The sequence below is a fragment of the Lagenorhynchus albirostris genome, chromosome 14 (assembly GCF_949774975.1).
Source record: "Lagenorhynchus albirostris chromosome 14, mLagAlb1.1, whole genome shotgun sequence".
Lineage (NCBI taxonomy): Eukaryota > Metazoa > Chordata > Mammalia > Artiodactyla > Delphinidae > Lagenorhynchus > Lagenorhynchus albirostris.
Window position 1 is genome coordinate 83781823 of NC_083108.1, and position 24054 is coordinate 83805876.

Sequence of the window (24054 nt, forward strand, 5' to 3'; positions counted from 1 at the left end):
ATCACACACCTGGTCTCGGGACTTAATGAAGTTCCGGTCTTGATGTCTCATTGCAGAAAGAATCCAGTGAGAGACAAAGTGATAGGTAAGAAGTGGATTTATTTAGAGAGAAATACACTCACAGACAGAGTGTGGGCCATCTCAGAAGGCGAGAGTGGCACCAGGGTATAGGGTTGTCAGATTTTAGAGCAGTGGGTAATTTCATAGGCTAATGAGTGAGAGGTGTATTCCAGCTATTTTGGGCAAGGGGCGGGGATTTTCAGAAATTGGGCCACTGCCCACTTTCTTACCTTTATGGTCATCTTGGAACTGTCATGGCGCCTGTGGGTGTGTCATTTAGCTGATGTGTTTCTATGAGCGTATACTGAGGCTCAAGGTCTAGTGGAAGTTGACTCGTCTGCCATCTTGGACCCATTTGGTTCCGATAAGTTTATGTTGTGTCCGAGGGCTACATCATTCTTCTTAAGGTTGTGCCCTGCCCCCTTCCCTCCTGTTTGAGTTTGTGCTCAAAAACCCTGAACTCCCCACTGGTTTGGGGAGAGTTTTTATAGGCAAAATTTGGGGTGAGGGATGCAGGGTGCGTGACTTTCTTCTGATTGGTTGGTGGTGAGGTAACAGGCGGTGCTCCAGGAAACTTGTGCTCAGCCTGAAGTTACCATCCCCCACCTGGGTGCTGCACTATTGTTTCTTGACAGCTCCTCCTTTGTTTCCTCATCCCCTCCCTTCCCTAATTAGCAACTGTTTGAATCTGCACTTTGGTACTCAGGGAAGGTATAGGCGGCTGAAGCCTACAAGTAAGAAATGGGGGACTTGGAAAGGCTTTGGTGCCCAGGAGGGTCCCACGGGATCCTGCTTGGTTTCAGCCTCAGACCCTACCTCCTTCTCCTTAGTCCAGAATATATACACATATGTGAAATAAAATTTATATTTTATGGCAAGACAAGAAAAATTTAAACGTGAAAAATTCTTTTCTGCCCTTTGTCCTCTCCTCTCTCCTGCACTGTGCGTTGTGTATCTGCATTAGGCATTGACCAAACCTCCCCCGTCAGATAAATACCTGCTCAACCATAAAGAACAACATTTTCCCAGCATCAACAAGACAGCTCCTTAAAAGATGACGTTCTGGGCTTCCCTGGTGGCGCAGTGGTTGAGAGTCTGCCTGCTAACGCGGGGGACACAGGTTCGAGCCCTGGTCTGGGAGGATCACACATGCCGCGGAGCGGCTGGGCCCGTGAGCCATGGCCGCTGAGCCTGCGCGTCCGGAGCCTGTGCTCCGCAACGGGAGAGGCCACAGCAGTGAGAGGCCCGCGTACCGCAAAAAAAAAAAAAAAAAAAGATGACATTCCTTCCTGATCTTGTAAGGGGTCACATGACCCACCACAGTGGCAATTAGATCTGGATTACGTAAACTGTCAATATACTTCATTTGATGTACAGCCATCTGTCTCAAAAGAACTTATACAAACTACGTCTTGACTTCTAATGGGCGGAACAGTTCTCAGCGTTTTCTGAGACGCTCTTCCCGGGTTGTAACCCTCTAATTTGGCTCGAATAACACTTTCCAATTTTTTCTTCGATCGAATGATTAATTTTTCATTGACACATACCTCACCTTGCCTGGCTGTCTTTCAAGTTCCTCATCATTACGTGGATTCCCCGTGCACATGTTAATACCTTTGATCTTCTCCTGTTAATCTGCCTTATGTCGTTTTAATTGCCAGCCAAAAGAACTGAGTGGGAAAAGAGGGAAAATTTCTTTCCCCCATACACTCAAGCTCGAGCTGATTACATCCACGATGCACCCTTGGCTTCTGTGCATGGGGTGGAGTGAAAGGTCTTTAGGCTGAGTCTGAAGAACTTTTGTTTCAACCAAATGGTTAGTACTTGCATTTGCCGGTGTTCACCATCTAAGAAATGATGGCGCCCTCATAGGTCATCGTGTCCTTGCAGAAGACGCCGCACCTAGAGAAGGCGCCAGGAGAGAGGAGGAGCCTGGCGTTCCTTGGCACGGCAGCCTTGCCCCTTATTTCTGTCTTGTCTGTAACTCTTGGAGGTGGCAAAAGCCAAAGACAACCTTGTGAGTAGCTTTGCTTTCCATATTGATTTCCCTTCCTGGGAATGACGTCAGTGGGTACAGCTGACATTAACAAAAGAACAAGCCTTTGAAATACGTATCACTGTCGTTCACTGAATCCACTTACTGCGCAAGTATGCTTTTGGTTGATTTTGCTTGGTGTAATTAGGGTTTCTCAACCCTGGCTGCATAGTGGCGTGAATAATCTTAGGAGCTTTTGAAAATAATTATGCCTGGGACTCAGCCCCAAAGACTCTGATTCAATTGTTGTGAGATGAGACCCAGTTGATGGATGACATTATTAAACAACTTCTAGGGTGATTATAATGCGCAGACAGAGCTGAGAATCACTGACCAGCTTCTGTGATCTCTGCCGGGATGATTTATCATTTGGATTGGAATGTGTGTCAGGGCAGCTCCATGTCCTGACAGGCTACGGAGGAGTTCTCCCACATTAAAGTGTGACAGTGACAGAAAACTTGAGATACACTCTGCTGTGACCATTTGTTACGAACACCAGCATGCATGTGTCACCTGTGTTATGACTAGTGGCAGAAAATCCTTCAGAGCCAGGATCTGGGGGGATGTGTTTCTAATGATAAAATAAATGTTCTAATGTCGAAGTTTTGCCATGGCTCAGGAGAGTAAATTATAGCTCTGGGTAAAGTTTAACAAAATAAGCCATAAATTTGGGTTGGGCATCAGGTTCCCAGTTTGCTAGACTGGAGTTGTTTTGTGGGACTATAAGGCAATGATTAATTCTTGTTAATTAGGATTCTCCCCATCTTAGAACTTCTCTTACCTGTTATGACCAAAATGGACAGAAAAAGGAAGCTCACAACAATGAAGTTGTCATGATTTTTAAGAAAACTTATGGTGATTTAAAAATACCTATCAGATGTGCCCTTCAGGGTTTTTTTTTTTTTTTGCATCTTTATTGTGATGTAATTGACATAACGTAAAATCCATTCCTTTAAAGTATACAATTGACTTTTTTTGGTACATTCACAAAATTGTATAACCATTACCACTATCTAATTCCAGAATATTTTCATCACCTCCATCCCCCCCCAAACACTGGCCCTGGCAACTACTCATCGGTTTTGGTGAATTTTGCCATTATGGATATTTCATATAAAGGGACTCATATGATATAATGATACAAGGATAAATGGAATTATAGGATAGTCTTTTGTGTCTGGCTTCTTTCACTTAGTGTATTGTTTTCAAGATTCTTCATTTCCTAGCATGAATCAGTACTTCATTTTTTTTTTTTTTTTTTTTTTTTTGTGGTACGCGGGCCTCTCACTGTTGTGGCCTCTCCCATTGCGGAGCACAGGCTCCGGACGCGCAGGCTCAGCGGCCATGGCTCACGGGCCCAGCCGCTCCGCGGCACGTGGGATCTTCCCGGACCGGGGCATGAACCCGCGTCCCCTGCATCAGCAGGCAGACTCTCAACCACTGCGCCACCAGGGAAGCCCAGTACTTCATTCCTTTGTATGGTCGAATAATATTCCATTGGACGGATAGGCCATACTTTGTTTACCAATACATCAATTAATGAACATTTTGTTTCAATTCTTGTCTATTATGAATAATGATGATGTGGACATTTGTGTACATGTTTTTGTGTAGCCATATGTTTTCGATTCTGTTGGGTATTATTTAGGAGTGGAATTGCTGGGTCATGTAGTAACTTTATGTTTAACTCTTTGAAGAATTGCCAAGATGTTTTCCAAAGCAGTTGCACAATTTTACATCCCCACCAGCAACGTGTGAGGGTTTCAGTTTTTCCATTTCTTTGCCAATACATGTTATTGTCCAACTTTTAGATTCTAGCCGTCCTAGTGGGTTTAAAATGGCATCTCATAGTAGTTTTGATTTTTCACTTCCCACTAATGATGTGGAGCAAACTTTCATGTGATTATTCACCATCTGAATATCTTTTATATAGAACGTTTAATTCAAATTCTTTGCCCATTTTTACAATTAGGTTGTCTTTTGATGTCAAATTGGATGGGATATTTATATCTTCTGGATACAAGTTCCTTGTCAGTTATATGAATTTCAAATATTTTCTTTCATTGAGGTTTGCCTTGTCACGTTCTTGATGGTGTCTTTTGGTGAACAGAAGTTTTAATTTTGATGAAGTCCAATATCTAGTTTTTCTTTTGTCACCTATGCTTTTGGTGTCGTAGCTAAGAAGCCAGAACCTAATCCAAGGTCATGAAGATTTACTTCCATGTTTTCTTTTAAGAGCTTTACAGATTCAGAAATTACATTTAGGTCTATAGTCCAATTTTGAGTAACTTTTTGTATACGATGTAAAGAAGAGGTCTAATTTTATATGCAGGGTGGGGTGCCAATCCTCCCATTTTCCACAGTGTTTAAAGAGAAATCTGAATTTTTAAATATGAAATCTCAGGACTTCCCTGGTGGCACAGTGGTTACAAATCCGCCTGCCAATGCAGAGGACATGGGTTCGAGCCCTGGTCCAGGAGGAGCCCACATGCCGCGGAGCAACTAAGCCCGTGCACCACAGCTACTGAGCCTGTGCTCTAGAGCCTGCGAGCCACAACTGCTGAGCCTGCATGCCACAACTACTGAGCCCGCGCACCTAGAGCCTGTGCTCCGCAAAAAGAGAAGCCACAGCAACGAGAAAACTTTGCACTGCAACGAAGAGTAGCCCCTGCTCGCCGCAACTACAGAAAGCCGCACACAGCAACGAAGACCGAACACAGTCAAAAATAAATAAATAAATTTATTTTAAAAAATATGAAATATCATGTATTTGCATTTTTGGTAACTATTTTTTTTTAACATTACAAGATCAAAAAATCAAAAATATCTGTGTGTCTGATTTGGCTCACAAACCACTTTCAACCTCTTACTTTAGCTCTCTGTACCTCATTTTCTTCAACTATAAAATGAAAATAAGAATGCTTGACTTGAAGAGTAGTAGGGATTTGAAAATTCATAATATTAAATCATGGCTCTTGGAATATCATGAATGTTTGATAAATGTCAGCTCCTCCAGGTATCCCCAATAATTTATTGACCTACTAATTCTCTCTTGGTTCCTTCCCCAGATAAATCTGTGTAGAACAGGCAGAATTATATGATCACGCAACTCAAATTGATCACCCAAAGAGCAATCACTGTTTTGCGTTCTAAGTGGCACCTGAAATTCCAGAAAAAGCAATTTGTAAGCCTAGAGGGGAATTCATAAATGAGGTCAAGCCTTTGACTTATCGATACTTTCTAAGCCATTGACGCCCTTTGAGCAGCTGTTGTATTTTGGTACATACCCCATTCTCAGTGCATTTGGTTGAATTCCTCTTTCTTTCTCTTTGTCTCCGTGTCTTCTGTCTCCTTTGTTCCCCTTTTATCTAGGGAATGAAGGTATTAGGGAAGTATTTCATTTGCCCATTTTTCTTTCGAGACACGGCACAAGAATTAAGTTGCAGGAAGGCAGGGTTTCCGTCCACTTTGCTCACTGCTATAGTCCTGCCAGTCTGTCAGCTAATAGATGCTCAAGAAATCATAGTTAAATGATTTTAAATGCATAGCTAAATGCATACATAAACCTGCAAGGTGGAGGGTTCCTTCTGCTCTTTGCCTGGCACGGGGTGCAGGGGTGACATGAATAAGTGGTGAGGCCATCTGTGCTCACCATGCAACCAGGTCCTCCCCCCAGCACGCGGGGAATGGCAGGTGATGGAGGCTGTGCCCGGGCATCAGGGCGTCGCCAAGGACCCTGCCACGTGCTCCTCTCCGTCCCTGGGTGCAGTGCTCATGGCTTGTTAAACAGCTCCCCTGACGAATGTCATTGAACGCTTCTCTCCTGCTTCATTTGAATAGAGGTTCGCATGTATCCCTCCGTACAGTGAATTTTGTGTCATGGGTGTTGGATTGTATAGCCTAGGTGGAGAGGGAGAGAGGGGCCCCATCAGCGAGCTCCTTCCGTCTGTTTATCATCCATCCCTCGGCCAGGGAGCAGCATCCTGTCACCTGCGGAAGCCGGCGCTCCACTGCCCTGGTGTCTGGAGAAAAGACGACGCCAAGATGAAAGTCCTGGAGCGTCTTTCATCTCCCCGCGCTCGCTGCTTCATCAGCATCGCGGCCTCGCTGCCAAGATTGATGAAATGCTTAGAAGCGTCCCCGCTCCTGCGCCCTCAGTGCCGTGTGCGCTGGCAGCTGCCACCTGGTCCCACCTGTGACCCACGCGCGTCTTCCCGGAACGGCCAAAAACAAACTTTCTCCACCCATGTGAGTTTCTTGTCAAAGTCGATCAGCAATGTCAATCAAGTCTGTGCGCTCAGTTAGGAGCTTAAAGGCGTCTGAAAACCAGACCGCCATCCTGGAGGTGGAATGTCTCTGTGCATCCATCAGATAAATAACCCGTCACTGTGCCCAGCGAGGAAGAGGGGCTCCCGGAGGAAGGTGGGTGAGTGAGCTGGGGTCCGGTCATGCAGAGTCTCAATTTTTTTGTTTTGTTTTTTATCAACTCTTTAGGTAACAAGTTTGTTATGTTCACTACATTATCTGAAATCCCACACTATCCTATGGGGAAATGATATTAGTCCAGGGTTGGATTATGGACAGTTTGAACAATAAACCATTTTGCATTCTTTAATCCCTATCTTACTCTCCCACTGCACTTAGGATAAAAATGTTTAATTAGTTTTTATTGGCATATAGTCGCTTTACAATGTTGTGTTAGTTTCTGCTGTACAGCAAAGTGAATCAGCTATTCATATACATATATTCCCTCTTTTTTGGATTTCCTTCCCATTTAGGTCACCACAGAGCGTGGAGTAGAGTTCCCTGTGCTATACAGTAGGTTCTCATTAGTTACCTATTTTATACACAGTATTAATAGTGCATATGTGTCAATCCCAATCTCCCAGTTCATCCCACCCACCCTCCTTTCCCCCTTGGTATCCACCATACATTTGTTCTCTACGCCTGTGTCTCCATTTCTGCTTTGCAAATAAGATCTTCTATACCATTTTTCTAGGTTCCACATATATGCGTTAATATGCAATATTTGTTTTTCTCTTTCTGACTTACTTCACTCTGTATGACAGTCTCTAGGTCCATCCACGTCTCTGCAAATGACCCAGTTTCGTTCCTTTTTGTGGCTGAGTAATATTCCAGTGTATATATGTACCACATCTTCTTCATCCATTCCTCTGCTGATGGACACTTAGGTTGCTTCCATGTCTTGGCTAATGCAATAGTGCTGCAATGAACATTGGGGTGCATGTGTCTTTTTGAATTACGGTTTTCTCTGGGTATATGCCCAGTAGTGGGATTGCTGGATCATATGGTAGTTCTATTTTTAGTTTTTTAAGGAACCTCCATACTGTTCTTCATAGTGGCTGTATCAATTTACATTCCCACCGACAGTGCAAGAGGGTTCCCTTTTCTCCACACCCTCTCCAGCATTTATTGTTTGTAGATTTTTTGATGATGGCCATTCTGACTGGTGTGAGGTGATACCTCATTGTAGTTTTCATTTGCATTTCTCTAATGATTAGTGATGTTGAGCATTCTTTCATGTGTTTGTTGGCAATCTGTATGTCTTCTTTGGAGAAATGTCTATTTAAGTCTTTGGCCCATTTTTGGATTGGGTTGTTTGGTTTTTTTGATATTGAGCTGCACGAGCTGTTTGTATATTTTGGAGATTAATCCTTTGTCAGTTGCTTCATTTGCAAATATTTCCTCCCATTCTGAGGGTTGTCTTTTCATCTTGTTTATAGTTTCCTTTGCTGTGCAAAAGCTTTTAAGTTTCATTAGGTCCCATTTGTTTATTAGGATACAATTTTTATACAAAGAATAGCATAAAGAATGTGTCCAAAAGGTACAAACTTCCAGTTATAAGAGAAATAATTTCAAGGGATGTAATGTGCAGTGTGGTGACTATAGTTATATTGTATCTTTGAAAGCCACTAAGAGAGGAGACCTTAAAAGTTCTCATCACAAGAAAAAAACTGTAACTATGTGAGACGCTGGATGTTAATTAAACTCATTGTGGTAATCATTTCACAATTTATACAAATATCAAACCATCACGTTGTACACCTAACATCAATACGTTGTCAATTAAAAAAAAATAACGTGGCAGATGTTGTTGAAGGCTTTTAAGTGGAAAGGTGGTGTGGTCTGATTTATTATTTAAAACAAAAGACACGAGAGGGATTGGGAAGGCAACTAGGGGCTCTTTAACTGCCCACACAGGAGGAGATGGTGTGTGGACAAGGTTGGTGCCGAAGGAAGTGGTAAGACGTGGACAGATCTGCCAATTGGGAATCTGCAGGCTACTTTAGTAGCTGTGGTTCTGTCCCCACTGCTGTACACGGGTTGGACGATCATCTGGGTGATAGAGGTGGTAGATCTTTCTGGGTTGAATCTCCTTGGGGAGCCCTCAGGAACCACGTGGCTTCTAGTAGATTAGCCCCAGATATTCCCAGCTTAGCTGAGCAGGTGGGCATGCCTGGGAAAATGGCTTTAGCTGATGAAAACTGGAGTGTGAGCACACTGAACAGAGCCTACCCATTCTCAAGTGTTGATAACTAGAAAATAATAAGGATAACCAGCTGCCTTGGGGTACCCAAAGGAGACAGTGTTTCCTAAAGCATGGTACCTCCACAAACTGTCTTTCTAAAACCAAACTCTTTAAAAATATTTGATGACAGTAATAGCCAGCATTTATAGATGGCCTCCTCTGTACCAGGCACAGTGCTTTAGTGTTCAGGGTGGAAGAAAGTGGTTACGGGATAATGCAACATCCATTATCTAACTCCCTTCTCCTTGATCATCTTTGAGTTGCAGTGGCCAATTCTAGCCAATGAGGTACAAGTAGAACTCTTCCATAGGATTTTGTAGAAAGCATTTGTTTTGCTAATAATCACTGCCTCCCTTCTGTCTTTCTTCTTCTTCCTGCTGTAGACACAGCTGTGATGTCCAGAGCTGCAGCAGCCATCTTGTGATTCTGGGTCAAAGGACCAAAAATATCAAAACTTTTGGTCCAGACATCACTAAGCCCCTGAGCTAAAGTCATCTGTTTCTAGACATCTTGTCATATAAGGAAGATAAACCTGTTTATTATTTAAGTCACTGTGGTCAGGTTTTACTACCTGTAACCAAAAGCATTTCTTACTGATACACAAATGCTGTATCATTTTATCTTTAAATAGTGCCCCTTGTTACAGAGGACAATATTAATGTTATTTATGGTGGTTCAGCTAATAAGTAGTAGAACCATGTTCTGTGCCCAGATAAGACTAAACATTTCTATTTTATCTTGTGGCTTCTCTGAAAAATATTAGAGAATAAGTTCTTAATACACCATGTTGTGGATTATTTAGAAAACTACTCTAACATAAAATAGAAATTACCCTCCCAGAGGTAACAGCTATAATTTGTTTGGAAAGGGCATCGTTTCCTGTTATTTAAAATCACCGACATGCACTCAACCCTCATGCCCTGCCTTACTATGTAGTTTTATAACACTTACCACTTTCCAATATCCTTTATAATTTGCCTACTTTCGTTTATCACCCTGTTTTGCTGAAAGACCTGCTTTCAGCTTCAGGTTCAGAGAATTCACCAGCAAAATAACCACTCTACACTTTAGTAAGCAAGAAATAAGGAAATTTGTTATATTAGTAGTAAGTTTAGTATAAGGACAAGTTATATATATATATATATAGAGAGAGAGAGAGAGAGAGAGAGAGAGAAATAAATGTACGTACATCACCAAATTGGGACAAACAAGCAACATCACTAACCTGGGAGGATTTGCATCACCAAGTTGGGAGAACAAGCAATACCTAGAGAGAGAAAAGCGCGTACATTCCCAGTTGGGGAAACACCACGTCCAGATCCAAGCAATGCTGGGAAGTCCCGGAACAGCATTCTGGAGTCGCAGTTGGGAAGGGTCCCAGGTGGTGCGTCCACCCCTCGCGTGAGACTTCACAGTACTGCTCAAAGGAGTCCTGCCTTTAACGCCACGCCGCAAGCGGTCATCATCAGCGTACGTGCAAATACGCAGCTCCGGCTATTAGCATAAATGCTTTGATACTTTAGTCGTAAGTTTCAGAGTGTTCACTGATCCCTGGGAACGGGCCAGATTCCCAAGGTCCAGGAAGCTTCACGACTTACTCCTTTCTTTATCTGTCGGTTCTCAAGACCTGCCTTCACCGTTTCTGCCGACGGGCACATGGTCCGGCAGTTCGGCAGGGAGCTACTTTCAGGGTTTTTATTTAGTCAAAGGCCTACTGTTGCCTCTGAAGTCTGAACAAGACTATGACTTTTCCCAACAGCCCACCCCCAGCCAGAGTATAAACGTCCCAAGGCAGAGATCTTTGTCCGTTTTTATAACTAGCAAATTCACAGGAATGCATGAGATGCCTGTGTGTTCCCGCAGCTACATACCTGTTTCATAAAAACTGTTCCATTTGTTTTCTTGAAATAATTGGCTCCCTGAATAAATGAAATGTAATTAATACACGCATAGATCATAAAACAGTGCCGTGCCCAGCACACGGTTAGGGCTTAATAAATATTGACTATTGTTCTGATATTATTATAAAATTGGTCCTCTGTCTTCTAAATAAACAATAATCCAGTCCAGAGGCTAGATGGGAAAACATGCCATGCCACTCTCTCTCCGTCATTGCTTTGTCGCCATCTTGTTTTCCCTGCGTCCAACCCACCATTCATCTCCAGTTAGAAAACCAAACTCACGAAACATGCATGTTAGCCAGCTGCTGCTTCCCTGCCGCTGCTACACATGTGCGCTTGCAGAGCAAGGCTGCCTGCATCTACCCCAGCAGAAGCAAGTTTTCAAGGAGAGTATTATTTCAGCGTTATTCTTTATAGTATTGTATAAAAACCATTTTACTGCAGCTATTAAAGCAATCTGCGTAAACAATTTTTATGGCTGAACGATACTCCAGCATATGTATGCTACACTATCACTTACTTAACTCTTTATTGTTGGATATTTAGGACATTTCTTGTTTTTCATGATTACGAGCAGGGTGATGATATTCTTCTTGGACATAAAAGAGAAAGTCCTCCTTGAGGGGAACCTTGATGATGGTATAAAAAAGACAAAACTCAGCTATAAACATCTGTGGGGGGATTTGCTCTAGCTGAGATAAAAAGTACTTTTATGGAGGGGGGGATTCACCAAGGCCCCGGGAAGGGAACACTGACCTCCCAAAGCCTGGTGTGACCTGCACACAGGTCCAGAGAAAAGATGCCCCAGGCTGAGGACGTGTCACTGGGTATGTCCGCAGAGGTTTATCAATATACAGGAGACACCATAGTGTTCATGCATTTATTCATTTAATGAATATTTATTGAGCACCTACTATGTACCAAGAATTTTTGGAGCAGAGCTTCTCAAAGTGTAAACATCCCCGACCAGCAGCATCAGCATCACCTGGGAACTTGGTAGAAATGCAGATTCGTGGGTACCACCCCAGACCTACTGCATCAGAAACTCTAGGAGTGGGGACCCCAAACCTCTGTTTTGACAAAGCTTCTGGGAGACTCTGATACGTTCTAACATTTGAGGATTATGATTGTAAAGTGGCCCAGGATTACAGCAGTGGATAAAATCCCTGCTTGCTCTGAACTTACAAGGTAATGAGAGGAGATAGACAGCAAGCATGTGTTTAAATACCACACAATACGTCAAGTGATGAGTTTGGAGGAGGAAAATAATGCAGGGGTATTTGGGCAGATACCTGAAGGGGATGAAGGAACATCTGGATACTTGAGGGAAGTGCACGGCAAGCATGAAGACATGCCGAGATGCTCTGGGTGGGCTTGTAAGAGTCTCTGTCTCCACACCAGGCAATAGACTAGATTGCTGAAGTACCGTCTCTGTGCTGTTGGGTTTTGCTGTTTGTGGTGATTAATTTGATCTGTCAGCTTGACCTCGCTAAGGGATGCCCACCTAGCTGGTAAAACATTATTTCTGGATGTGATTATTTCTGGAAGAGATTAGCATTTGAATCGGTAGACTGAGTAAAGATAATTGTCCTCACCAGTGTGTGTGTGTGTACGCGGGATGCGGATGGGGGATGAGGGCTTTGACAGCCAAAAGAGAATAAAAAGGCAGGGAAAGGGTAAACTTGCTCTCTGCTTGAGCTGAGATGTTTATCTTCTTCTCTCTGGACCCAGATGGAACTATGACCTGGTTCTCCAATTTGCATAGGGCAGATGCTGGGACTTCTCAGCCTCCACGATCACGTGATCCCATCCCTCATAATAGATCTCTTCCTGCGTATATCTATCTATGTCCTCTGGGTTCTGTTTCCCTGGAGACCCCTGACGAATACACAGTTGGTTGGAGATCTTGCAGTGGAGGGTAGGGGACCCAGAGATGAGGATGCCCTGGGTAGTGTGGACAATGTAAAGAGTCCCAGGAGAAGAGTCCAGGAGAACAGTGTGTGTGTGTGTGTGTGTGTGTGTGTGTGTGTGTGTGTGTATGTGTGTGTGTGCGCGCGTGTGCACGTGCAATGCTGACTGTTATTCTGACTTTCCCCGGAAGATATGCATTAGCTCCCAGATCTGAAACCATCCAGGGCAATTTAAAAAGCATTATGGGGGGCTTCCCTGGTGGCGCAGTGGTTGAGAGTCCACCTGCCGATGCAGAGGACATGGGTTCGTGCCCCGGTTCGGGAAGATCCCACAGGCCGCGGAGCTGCTGCGCCCGTGAGCCATGGCCGCTGAGCCTGCGCGTCTGGAGCCTGTGCTCCGCGACGGGAGAGGCCACAACAGTGAGAGGCCCGCGTATCGCTAACAAACAAACAAACAAACAAAAAAGCATTATGGGGAATTCCTTGGTGGACCAGTGGTTAAGACTCTACGTTTCCACTGCAGGGGGCACAGGTTCCATCCCTGGTTGGGGAACTAGGATCCTGCATGTGGCACAGTGTGACCAAAAAACCAAACTAAAACAACAAAAACAACTATAAAAAAATTTTAAAAAGCATTGTGAGTGGATGAGTTTCTCACTCTTTCCTCCCCTACTCAGCAACCTCAAACAGGATGAGGGTGAGACGGGGTGAGAAAACTTTGAAAAGCTTTGTGGAGCGTGGGATTAGAATCCTTGGCGTGACTAGAGAAGCTCTCCAGTTGACATCATCCTCAATGAGCCCAAGATGACTACAGTTCTTTGCCTGAAGTCATCAGGTAATGCAAGGACACGACTGCAACTGTTCCTGAAGTCGCCTCCTTCAGAGTTGCTTTTTTTAATTCTGAGAGAGGCTCATTAACATGAAAATCTGCCATCTGCATTCGGTCAACCCGTCGATCCTGAACATATTATCTGAAACGTTTTCTCTGTTACCGAGCTGTCATCTTGGGAATGAAAGAGATGAGGCGCTGAATGGGTTTTGATGGGCTCGGGAATCAGAAGAAAAGTCCAAATGATCTCAACTCACTTCTTTGATGGTGTTATGATTTGGGCTTCCTGGTAAAATCTTGGTTTGATTAATAGGAAAGTGTGTATGTCCCTAAGTGGCATTTCAGAAGAGAAGCGAGACATCCATGTATTTCAGTGTCATCCTCCTGTGACTTTGCCCGTGTAAGTGATGAATTCTAACGTATGACTCACTCTCAAGCTGTGTGCCCTGGGTTGGGCATGGTGGGATGGGTCTTACTTCTATATTCATACTTTAGACCAGGACACAGGAGCGAGCGAGAGTCCTATCGTGCAAGTTTACAGCTGAAATTAGACGGCAGGGATTGGTATTTCCGTTTGCCATGCGGAGGGACCCTGATCACTGCTTTATGTTTGGAAAAGGGAAAAGACAATCCCCTTCATTGAGATACTGAATTTGGTTACTTACATGGGCCTGGGACAACCTTTGAAAAGTATTAGACGTCTCCCGTGAAACGGCATCTGGGAAACACTTAGCAGCTGCTGTCAATGTAAATAATTCAGTGTTAACTGATTACAGACGTGCTTCTGAAACCGACATGCCACATGGAGTAATAGGATGATGGTGTCATGGAAAGTGATGATGTGAGGATTTTTATTCCTACCCCACCTCTGCGGGTTGTAGCAGAGAGAAGACCCGGGCTTCTTTTGATTCATCTATGAATCAGTCATGGACAGATGTTTAAAGAAATCCCATGTTCTGTGGTCTCTACACTCTGAGAAAGGATGGTACTGTTTTAATTTAATGATGACGTATTCTCTTGGGGAATCTGATTTTAATCAGCAATTTTGAAATAACATCTACTTGGCTAAAATGAACCAATCTGAGTCATGGATTGTCTACTCAAGTGTCCACAGTTTATCACGGGGGTGGGAGAGAAACAATATGGTAGAAAGGACATTTTTTTTTTTTTTTTTTTTGTGGTACGCGGGCCTCTCACTGTTGTGGCCTCTCCCGTTGCGGAGCACAGGCTCCGGACGCGCAGGCTCAGCGGCCATGGCTCACGGGCCCAGCCGCTCCGCGGCACGTGGGATCTTCCCGGGCATGAACCCGCGTCCCCTGCATCGGCAGCATCGGCAGGCGGACTCTCAACCACTGCGCCACCAGGGAAGCCCAGAAAGGATATTTATCCAGATCTGAAACTCACATAAGACCTCATATATAATCATATCACTTTATCTCAAAAGACCGTCATTCTACTTGGGAGCAAGTATTTAAAAGAACATTAATTTGTAAGCATTTAAATTTTTACATGGTTTTTGTTACCTTACTTCTAGAAACTTTAATAGACATAGAGACTTAGAATAAGCCCCTGGTCTGGGTGTGATTCAGCCTCTGAGAGATGAAGGTAAACACTTTTTTCTAGGACTGTCACCTACCCCAGATTTCTCACCCCCTCCTTACATTAGAACTCATTAACCACAAAGAGACTCCCACAGACCTTTTTCTTCCCAGAACTGAACTACTGAACTCAGTGGTGATGGGCTCCTTATACAAGTAACCAATTGCTTATTGTCTTCTCTGCCCTTAGATTGTGAGCTCCTGCTCACTTTTAATTATTATTGTTTTATTATTGTCTCAGCATCTTTCTATAAGGCTGGACCTGACACACGGTAATATTTGAAAGTGGATTCATAAGATCAAAGCACAATTATGCTGGAAAATTTGATGTGTCCCTGAAATCAATGAAAATGTAAATGCAAATAGAAAAAATGACTACATACAACATGGGCATGTTTTTAAGCCAATTTATAATTTTCATTTGTGGTCAGCAGGCAGCTTAAGCAGAAGTGAGTTCGAACAATATCATTTCTAGTTTCTTGCAAAGATTTCCGAATCAAAATCTCAGCCTTGTAACTGGTTAAAAAAATAGGCTCTCCTGTACCTGAAGGACATTTTTAAGAAATCCTCAATTCTACCAGACAGAGCCATGATCCATTCATTTTCTCCACCTGCAGGAAGCCTTCCCTGACTGCTGCAGACTCTTCCTTCATCTTGGCTCCATTGGCAGACTATTCAGATGGGGAATACCCTGGATCATCTCAGGGTGTGAGCTCCAAGCCATTAGGGGCCCAGAAGATGATATAAGATATAAATGGGGTTAGCCTTAGTGCTAGTTATTTTCTTAGCATAACGGAGTAGGGACCCATGAGGCCTTCCCAGAATAGACCCCCCCATGTCCTGCACCTGCCTTTTGTCTGTGGAAAAACTTTAGTCAAAGAAGAAATTTAATCAGAGAAGTGAGAACATGCAGAAAGAAAGGAAAACAGTCAAGCAAGACAAAATAATACTTTAGCCATTAAAAAAAGTCAAGGACCTTTAGTTTTTCCTCAAGACTATAGATAAGGGCTTCCCTGGTGGTGCAGTGGTTGAGAGTCCGCCTGCCGATGCAGGGGACACGGGTTCATGCCCCGGTCTGGGAAGATCCCACATGCTGCGGAGCAGCTGGGCCCGTGAGCCATGGCCGCTGAGCCTGCGCGTCCGGAGCCTGCGCGTCAGGAGTCTGTGCTCTGCAACAGGAGAGGCCACAACAGCGAGAGGCCCGCGTACTGCAAAAAAAAAAAAAAGACTATAGATAATATTCTGAGCCATGGTCTTTGACCCGTTTTGCAGATACTGAAACCCGCACCAGGTGGAAGAAGTTAACTGTCGGCTGCCCACAAGCACATAGACCCCAGAGCGGTTGGAACCAGAAGGTTGATGACGCTGACTCCCAATTACCTCATCACCAACCTATCAGAAGAAGGTCCATGAGCTGACCACGCCCTCTTTGAGCCATTGCTATAAAACTCCTCACTACCCCCCTCCAGGTCAGGACGCACAATTTTGAGGGCATTAGCCCGCTGTGGTCCCCTTTGCCTGGCAAAGCAATAAAGCTACTTCTTTATACTTCACCCAAAACTCTGTCTCCGAGGTTTAATTCGCCTCGGGTGTACAGAGGCCAAATTTTGGCAACGTTAGTTCTAGTTATTTTCTATTATGTCACTTCATAATCTTATTCATAGCACTTATCTCTACCTGAAATGATTGTTTCTTTGCTAATTGTTTATTATCTTTTTCTTCCCATTATGAGATAAGCTCCAAGAGAGAAGGAATCATATATGTCCTGTTCAGTGAAGTAATGCTGATGACAGGAACTGTTCCTGACTCCTAATAGGTCCTCAATAAATATATCTGTTGATGGAATGAATGAGGCCATAGTGCCTACACTATAATAAATATTCATGATTCCTTCTGAATGGCTGATGTTGCTTTATGCAAACACCTGTTCCGATGACATTTTCCCTCAAATGATGCAGCAATAAATATTCTTGTGCCTGTCGTTTTGGCGGCTGGTGAAAATATGAGTTAGATATATTCCTGAAAGTAGATTGCTATGCACTGGAAAGCTTTTCTAGATATTGTCAAAAGGCCTTCAAAAGGTTAAGCAATTTGCATCCCCATCAGAAGGGTGCAAGAAGGCCTTTTTTTCCCAGGCCCTAAGCAAAACGGATAGTATCAATGTTTTGAGCTTTAGAAGGGAGTTTGAAAGGATGGAAAGATGCTTTCCTGCTGGAGACCTTCCTTGGGTATAAATCTCAAGGGTATAATGTCAGGAACAGAGGAGGGTTCATATTGTCAAAACGTGTATGTGTCTGTGTGCGTGAGTAGGGGTAGGTGTGCAAGTGTGTGTCTGTGTATAAGTGTGTGTCTGTGTGTGTAAGTATGTGTAGTTGTGTATCTGTGTGTGAGTGGGTGTAGGTGTGTAAGCAGGTGTCTGTGTGTGTAAGTAGGTGTAGGCGTGTAAGCGGGTGTCTGTGTGTGTCTGTGTACAACCGTGTGTGTTTGTGTGTGTAAGTAGGTGTAGGTGCGTAAGCGAGTGTGTGTGTCTGTGTATAAGCATGTGTCTGTGTGTGTAAATAGGTGTAGGTGTGTAAGCAGGTTTCTGTGTGGGTGTGTAAGTAGGTGTAGGTATGTAAGTGGGTGTCTGTGTGTGTATAAGCTTGTGTCTATGTGTGTAAGTATGTGTAGGTGTGTGAGTATCTGTGTGTGTCTGTGTATAAGTGTCTGTGTGTGTGTGTTTTGAAAAGACTAAGTTGCTGCTCGAAAAACTTGGAAGCTCCAGGAAGTGTCACATTGACTCTAGATGAACTTCCTCAGGCGAGGATGGGAGTTCGTGTGGGATGGAAACTTCTGAACTTCCTTAGGACTCGAGGTTTGCCAAGCCCCCATCAGCCTGGGAACAAGTAAGAGAAACCAAGGACCTCATTTTCTTGGACATGGTTCTGTGACAGCCGGGAAATGAAGGAAGGTTCTTCCAAGTGTAGGGGCGGTTAGGAAAACATTTTTAAAGCATAACACCTTGTTATTTAAACCTGGAATCAAAACCTCTGGCCAAGTCAGTCGGGAGGCAGATTTGCCATGGAATTTGATGTTTGGTGCAACTTTGAACTTTGATAGTCATAATAGTGAGATATAAATAGATGAATACAATCTCACTTGATGTGCCCGTTTTCAAATAACAGTTTTGCCATAAAGGTAATAATTCACTCACAGTTGTAGAGCTTTAAAACGTGCAGCTTCAGTCATTACAGTGGTAACGCCACTTTGACTAATAATCAGATACACCTGCCACTCTTTATGAGGATCAAATGAGAATTATGCAAATTTTGAATTATTTTCCATTTCCAGGAGTGCACTCTCCTCAGAAAATAGCCCTGCTCTGTGTTAAAAGCAGGCCACGACACAAAAGCCTTGGTACTCCCTGCCACAGATAAACACTGAATGGTTTCAAAAAGCCTTGGCTCATTGCAAAAAGATGAAGCAGTTAGAGGTAGGTAAATTATTTTCAAATCCTCCTAACAGAATAGATTTTTACTGAGTACTTAATATGTAAGTACTGTCTGTGCTAGGATCTCTGTTAAATGCTTGTAAGTATTTATCTGAATGAATGCTAACGATGATCCTAGAGGTGGGAAAAGTTATTTCCCCATTTTACTGATGAAGACACTGAGCCTTAAAGATGGTAAAAGCAATTTTTCTTTCTTTTTTTAAAATTTTTATTTTATATTTGAGTATAGTTGATTAACAATGTTGGGTTAGTTTCTGTTGTAAAGTGATTCAGTTATACATATATATGCATCTATTCTAGCAATTTTTCTACACTTACACTGTCAGTGAGTCATAGAGCCAGGTCTTGAAGTGACCCAAGGAAAACCTACCTAATACCTTCTCCTCAAAAGAACAAAACCCTGCGGCTTCCCTGGTGGCGCAGTGGTTGAGAGCCCGCCTGCCGATGCCAGAGCACGCGGGTTCGCGCCCCGGTCCGGGAAGATCCCACGTGCCGCGGAGCGGCTGGACCCGTGAGCCATGGCCGCTGAGCCTGCGCGTCTGGAGCCTGTGCTCCGCAACGGGAGAGGCCACAGCAGTGAGAGGCCCGCGTACCGCAAAAAAACAAACAAACAAACAAACAAACAAAAAAACCCTGAGGCCTCTGTGAGGGAAGGAAAGTAAGCGCTACCCCACCTCCACCCCAGGGAACGGGTGAAGACTCTTTGTACTGGGAAAAGCATCAAAGAAAATTCCTCTCCTCCTGGAGGAGAGAAGGAAACCATTCTGGGCAAAGAACATTAGACACCTCTGTCATGAGTGTTAGTCAGCTCGTGCTGCTATAACACAATACTTCCCCAAAGCCCTCCCTTCCAACACCACGGCATTGCGTGTCAGGTCTGGAACTGATGCTTTCCTGCAGTCTGGGGGTAGGTCAGCCCCAGTGGGACCAGATGGAGGCAGAGTAAGGAAAGGCTATTTCCCCTCAAGAAAGAGAGAGATGGCGAAAGCAGGGAATCAAGTGCTCATCATAAGCGGTTGTCAGAGGAGGAAATTGGAAAAAAATTTGGGCCACCTTGTGATCTAAATTGAAAGCTGGGAGGAATGTAGCCGGAGAAGAAAGAAACAGGACATCCAAGGGCCAGACAAATAGTTCTCTAATTCTCTTTCTATTGTTTTGCTCTGTTATGAAAATAAATAAAATGCTGAAGCAATTTAAGAAACAATTTCCTTTCTTTGGAGCAAAACTCTAGCTTGGCTCAGAAATATTGCTTTTATCGTCTTCCCACTGTCTGCAACGCTACAAGAACTGTTTACTAGAGTGCTATTAAAATGAGATGGGGGGCTTCCATGGTGGCGCAGTGGTTGAGAATCTGCCTGCTAATGCAGGGGACACGGGTTCGAGCCCTGATCTGGGAGGATCCCACATGCCGCTGAGCAACTGGGCCCGTGAGCCACAACTACTGAGCCTGCGCGTCTGGAGCCTGTGCTCTGCAACAAGAGAGGTCGCGATACTGAGAGGCCCGCGCACCGAGATGAAGAGGGGCCCCCGCTTGCCACAACTAGAGAAAGCCCTCGCACAGAAACGAAGACCCAACACAGCAAAAATATATAAATTAATTAATAAACTCCTACCCCCAACATCTTAAAAAAAGAAATGAGATGGAACGTTTTTATTTGTCCGCAAGTTTATACACGAGAGCCAAGACTTTGGATGCGTGTGTCTGGAGGGGAGGTGAGGGGTGTACCTAAACGCACAGTTTAAAGTAAAGAGAGAGAGAGAGAAAGCAAACCCTCTTCTTCCTCCGTGTACTCAGACCTGCAGTCTTTGAAGGAGTGAAGGCATGGATGCCCTGACTGGATGGCTTGCCTCTCTTCTGAGCAGTAGGGATAAAACAATCTCTAGCCCAGGCTGGGGGGCTGTCACTCCTTGGCTATCTCAGTCCTGGTCTTGGTGTTTGTGTTTAAACACCAAGTTCAAGGAACTGAGTATTTAACTAAGGAAGAGACAAAAAAGCAAGGTCCTGGGTCACTGGTTTGAAGTCTATCCGTGGGTCCTACAGATGCATCTCATCCTTCCTACTCCGGGTGGGCAAAGACTGCCCCTGTCTCTACTATAGTTGCATCTCAGGCGTGAGAAAGCATGAAGGAAGTTGGATGCCCTCTGTGCGCTGACGGATGCTGTATTTCACACAAGGCTGGAATAATCCTTTCCTTTGTATGAAAAGGGGATGCTAAAAATGTCAATTTCTCATTGGTCAACGCCATAATTGCTTAATTCCGATGAATAGCAATGGAAAGGGGAAATTTTGCACCTGTGATTTAATCAAGGCGCCAACTGCTTTATCCCACTAAGTGTTGATCTATTTTGCCAAGTTTCTTCGTTAGGCCAAATGTTTAGAGAACTCCGCCTCCCAAGTATTTCCCCAGAGTTAAGAGTTCCACCTGTTATGATTGAAGGGTCATTTCAATAAGAGCAACTTTTTTCCATCACAACTTTTCATTTACTCTGTGTCCCGTCCCCGAATAGCATCATTTTCATGAGGATAAAATGCCTCTGTAATTAGATGGTCAATGGCTAGCATTTCAGATTAAATCCAAAGTCCACCCTCCTCAAATAGCAATGACTTCATTAAAATGGTATATTTTCATTCCATTTGATAACATAATATAATGTATTTGGTAACAACCGACTTTAAGATGAGCTATTGAATTAAGGTTCTTCCAATACCATTGGGATAAGACCCTAATGCACCACTCATGACTTTTATATCGAGGAGGGGTTACATCAGGGATGGGGGGTGTGTGTGTAAATTGTCCCTTCTCTGCAGCCACTGGGATCTTGATGGGACAGAGGAGCTGACAGTTTTACATACCAGGGACGTCAGTTATCGGGTGGTTCTAGAGGGGGAGGGCAGCTTTGATGCTAAGCTTCAGGGAATTCCTGAGAACTTGCTCGGCTCCAAAGTGAGTTTGAAGAAAATGAATTACCTTTACAGACCTACTCCCACTGAAAATGGTGACTGGTGTCTGTGACACCACAGTCCCTAAGGAGACAAGTTCAGAAGTTGTGTGACCCATGATTGACTGCAGTTGGCGAGCTGTCCACGAACGTCTTTACATCCTGTGCATTCTCTAGAGTTTTCCAAAGAGTGGGTATGGCTGCATTTGAAATAGTCAGTGATGACTCCATCAGATCGGCTGATGAAAACCCTTGGTAAAAATAGTGATGATGTGCTGGAAGTGGAACAGGGGTCCTCCGAGGATGGGTGTCCAGCCACAAGAAGGGACAGCCTCCTGGGAAGCTGGATCTTACAGCTGCTGTGTCCCTGTCTCTCTCTGTCAGCCTGGACAGCTGGGTGGCTGTGCTGACCTTGGAGAATCCTCCCGTGTCTTTCCTCTGCAGCTCACAACGGCCATGTCCCGTCAGTCCATGTGTAGCAGCCGCAGTTGATGCCTGTCTGAGATGCCCATTCTCTGCCTTGTGGGTCAGTCAGGGTCACTGTCTGTGGAAGAAGAAGACAGGAAGTGCTAGTTATGGGAATGTCTTCTGTACAGTAAGATCTGCAGCTCTCGTGCTTTCTTCAGTATCTCTGCAATGCTGACAGCAGACCATGCCCTGTCTGTACCTTTGAGACCCAGCCCCTTTACAAATAAACAGCTTGTGAGCATTTGGGCTCCTTTCCGGCATTCTCTCATGATTTAAAATATTCTGACTCTGACTGACAAAGTTTGCTTAAGGAGATGGGGGGAATAGGTAGACGGGGCGGGTTGGGGGGAGAGAGAGAAGAAGAGAGGTCTCTAATATTTATTTTAAAATCTTTAGTATTCTTTAGGGTAGGAGCCATAGGAGATCAGCAGCTAACGCACAGGCCAGTTCATATTTTTGTCTTCAGGAGACCTCCACATTATTTCTGTTTTCTAAGAAGCCCATGAGCTGTGTCTGCAATGTCACCCCAGTCTGGGGCTGCTATTAAATTAGCAGCCACTGAGCCCCAAGCAGAAGAAAATGTCCTACAGTCCCTGAAGAGCTGACATTTTTTGAGAATCCTCTGGCGATCCAGTGGTTAGGACTCGGTGCTTTCACGGCTGGGACCCAGGTTCCGTCCCTGGTCAGGGAACTAAGATCCCACAAGCCACGCGATGAGGCCAGAAAAAAAAAAAAAAAATTGACATCTTTTCCTCCAGAGCCAGACCCACAGTCATGTTCACAGCTCTGCCTTGGCAGTAGAGCTCAGCAAACACATCCCAACATCCTTTCTGCTAAGTTCAGAGTGTTGACATATCTTAGCAGACTTTGGTCTGTGTAGAAGCAGAATGTCAGTTTTCTCTTTAGAGCATTAGAAACCAAAATGAATTTGAGCTGTTTTGCAGGGTGGGGGGGGGAGGCGGGGATATTTTGACATTCTTTGAACATTTATTTCACCCCAGGAGCATTTCCGTGCTTCTGGGAAAGTGCTTGGATTGATCTCTGAGGGGGAAGACACAGCATGTCCTTAGTTTGACTGTTTTAGGACCAGTTAAGGTTCCCTGCTCTCAGCCAGCAGTGCAGTTGGTGAGCCCGCAAAAGACACTTCATTCCATCCCGTGTGACGCTGTAACGGTGCAGGCGAGTGCACGAAGCATCTTTTCTGAAAATGCAAATCCCCAGGGCGTGGTGAGCACACCGCAAACACGAACTCTGGCCATTTGGGAGAGGATTATTAGATCCTTGATAGAGAGCTTTACAAAAGAGGGAGGTTATAAAGGCTGAAATCCACACATGATGCATCTGTAGATTTTTCTTTCTTTTCCTTTTTCTTTTGTTTCCGTCAAGGGATTTTATTTTCTGTAGCAAAGCAGAGGGCACGAGAATGGATGTTTGGGAGATGCAGAAATAGGACAGAGACTCAAAATAAAGTGATAAGGAAAGAATCGAGCATTCACGCAGTCAGGACAACCAGGATTTCCAGTGAGAGGAAAAAGCAGTGAGAATGGATGGGCAGGTTTTCTTCCTCTGATCCACGCAAGATGGATGGTACCCGGGCTATTCTGCAGTCCGCAAAAAGTCATAGCTGTGATATACAATATTTTACCAAGAGCAATGATACTGCGGTTTAAAGTCGGGGGGAAAAAAACTTGCAGTAGTAAACACTCTTGGTGAGATAAAGCCAATATTGTGCAGAGATGCAGCCACTTTGGAAGCAGAAGTAGGTTTGGGGGTGTCCCGGAAAGCTAAACCTACCCTTGCCTTTCAGCCCAACATCTTTGCTCCGAGGTGTACACGCAAGAGAAATACGTGCCTGTATCCAACAGAAGACATGGCTATAAATTTCCATTGCGGTTTTATTAATAATAACCCAACCTGGAAACAACACAATGTATATTCATATAATGGAATACTAGACAGCAAGTAAAAGCATAAACTCAAATTTCACTTCTGGGCAAGATAGAGTAACACGAACTGGATTCCCACCCCCTCCCCACCTAAAAAACAATGGCAAAAGAAAATAGAACATGTGAAACAACATTTTTAAAGGCATCAGACCACAGAAGACAGCATCCCTGAGACACAGGAGACAGGTGAGGTGAGAGCTATGATCTCACTGGTTCAGGGCCTTGAGAGAGTTTTCTGGCCACGGTGCAAGGAAGGGTATCCAGGTGGAGCCTATGGAAGTCTTGACTTGAGGGATGGAGTTGAGATTCCCCGGGGACAAGGCGGCT